Consider the following 2,957-nt stretch of genomic DNA (forward strand, 5'->3'; position numbering starts at 1 on the left):
GGATTCTGACACCCCATACCGCCATCCCGTTCCTGGCGGTTCGCCCGCCAGGAACAGGATGGCGGTATGGGATGTCGAGGGGCCCCCGTAAGAGGGCCCCACAAAGATTTTCACTGTCTGCTGTGCAGACAGTGAAAATCGCGACGGGTGCCACTGCACCCGTCGGACCCCTTCAACTCCGCCGGCTCAATTCTGAGCCGGCTTCCTTGTTGACGGGGCTTTCCCGCTGGGCCGGCCGGCGGTCTTCTGGCGGTCGCCCGCCGGACCCGCGGGAAAGCCAGAATGACCGCCGCGGTCTTTTGACCGCGGAGCGGTCTTTCGGCTGGAACCGCTTGGCGGGCGGCGACCGCCGACCGCCGCGGTCAGAATCACCCCCAGAGTTCCTAAAATTAAAGGTACATTTTATTTATTTTACTGACAATGTGCCAAAAATATCTCAGAGGATATACTCCCTTAGGAGGTAAGTAAAATACACAAAACATACACACAAACCAAAATCAGGTAAGTAAAGAGTTAGAAAAGTAGTGCAAACTCTGTAGAATACAATAGGATGCAATAGGCCTAGGGTCAACACAAACCATATACTAAGAAAGTGGAATGCGAACCACCTAGGGACCCCAGGCCTAGTGTAGTGTGTAGAGGGTCACTGGGAGTGTAAGCAAACAGTAAGGGTGTCCAAGATACCCCACCCCAAGACCCTGAAAAGTAGGAGTAAAGTTACCCTACTTCCCCAGAAACACACTAAAGTTGTGATAGGAGATTCTGCAAAGACAACAGCTGACTGCAAAGCACTGAAGATGGATTCCTGGACCTGAGGACCTGCAAAGGAAGGGGACCAAGTCCAAGAGTCACAAAAGTGTCCGGGGGGGCAGGAGCCCACTAAACCCCGGATGAAGGTGCAAAATGGCTGCCTCCAGGTGGAAGAAGCTGAAGATTCTGCTACAATGGAAGATGTCAAGAACTTCTCCTTTGCACAGAAGATGTCCCACGGCCTGCTGGAGGATGCAGAGTTGTTTCCATGCAGAAGGACCGCAAACAAGCCTTGCTAACTGCAAGAGTTGTGTTTAAAGGTTTTGGGTGCTGCCAGGGTCCAGGAAGGACCAGGAGGTTGCCCCTTGGAGGAGGAGACAGAGGGGGCGCTCAGCAACACAGAGAGCCCATGCAGAAGCAGGCAGCATCCGCAGAAGCCCTTGAACAGGGGTTCAAGAAATCTGAGCACAGCAGTTGTCTCAACACTACAAAGGAGGGTCTCACGAAGCTGGTGGTCAACTCAGCAAGTTGAGCAATGCAGGACGGAGTGTTGGGGACCTGGGCTATGCTGTGCACGAAGGATTCCTTGCAAAAGTGCACAGAAGCCCTAGCAGCTGCAGATCACACAGTATACAGGATCACTGTCTGGCGTGAGGAGGCAAGGACTTACCTCCACCAAATTTGGACAAAAGGACCACTGGACTGTCGGGGTCACTTGGATCCAGCTCCTGTGTTCCAGGGACCAGGCTCATCAGATGAGAGGGGACCCAGAGGACCGGTGATGCAGAAGCTTGGTGCCTGCGTTAGCAGGGGGAAGATTCCGTCGACCCACAGGAGATTTCTTCTTGGCTGTCAGTGCAGGGTGAAGGCAGACAGCCCTTAGAGCATGCACCACCAGGAAACAGTCGAGAAAGCCGTCAGGATTAGGCGCTTCAATGATGCTGGTAGTCATCTTGCTACTTTGTTGCGGTTTTGCAGGCGTCCTGGAGCAGTAAGCAGTCGATCCTTGGCAGAAGTCGAAGAGGGAGATGCAGAGGAACTCTGGTGAGCTCTTGCATTCATTATCTGAAGAGAAACCCACAGGAGAGACCCTAAATAGCCCTCAGAGGAGGATTGGCCACCTCACCAGGTAAACACCTATCAGGAAGGGTCTCTGACATCACCTGCTGGCACTGGCCACTCAGAGGCCTCCACTGTGCCCTCACACCTCTGAATTCAAGATGGCAGAGGTCTGGGGCACACTGGAGGAGCTCTGGGCACCACCCCTGGGGTGGTGATGGACAGGGGAGTGGTCACTCCCCTTTCCTTTGTCCAGTTTCGCGCCAGAGCAGGGGCTGGGGGATCCCTGAACCGGTTTAGACTGGCTTATGCAAGGAGAGCACCATCTGTGCTCTTTAAAGCATTTCCAGAGACTGGGGGAGGCTACTCCTCCCCAGCCCTTAACACCTATTTCCAAAGGGAGAGGGTGTACCACCCTCTCTCAGAGGAAATCCTTTGTTCTGCCTTCCTGGGACTGGGCTTCCCAGACCCCAGGAGGGCAGAAGCCTGTCTGTGGGTTGGCAGCAGCAGTAGCTGCAGTGGAAACCCCAGAGAGCTAGTTTGGCAGTAACCGGGGTCCGTGCTGGAGCCCCGGGGATGCAAGGGATTGGCACCCCAATACCATATTTGGCATAGAGGGACAATTCCATGATCTTAGACATGTTACATGGCCATATTTGGAGTTACCATTGTGAAGCTACATATAGGTATTGACTATATGTAGTGCACGCGTGTAATGGTGTCCCTGCACTCACAAAGTCCGGGGAAATTGCCCTGAATTATGTGGGGGCACCTTGGCTAGTGCTAGTGTGCCCTCACACTTAGTAACTTTCCACCGAACCTTCACTAAGTGAGGGGTAGACATATAGGTGACTTATAAGTTACTTAAGTGCAGTGTAAAATGGCTGTGAAATACCGTGGACGTTATTTCACTCAGGCTGTAGTGGCAGTCCTGTGTAAGAATTGTCTGTGCTCCCTATGGGTGGCAAAAGAAATGCTGCAGCCCATAGGGATCTCCGGGAACCCCAATACCCTGGGTACCTGGGTACCACATACTAGGGAAATATAACGGTGTTCCATTGTGTCAATCAGAATTGGTAAAAATAGTCACTCGCCTGCAGTGACAATTTTAAACACAGAGAGGGCATAAGCACTGAGGTTCTGGTTAG

This window comes from Pleurodeles waltl, chromosome 6 (assembly GCF_031143425.1).
Source record: "Pleurodeles waltl isolate 20211129_DDA chromosome 6, aPleWal1.hap1.20221129, whole genome shotgun sequence".
In the NCBI taxonomy this organism is placed as follows: Eukaryota; Metazoa; Chordata; class Amphibia; order Caudata; family Salamandridae; genus Pleurodeles; species Pleurodeles waltl.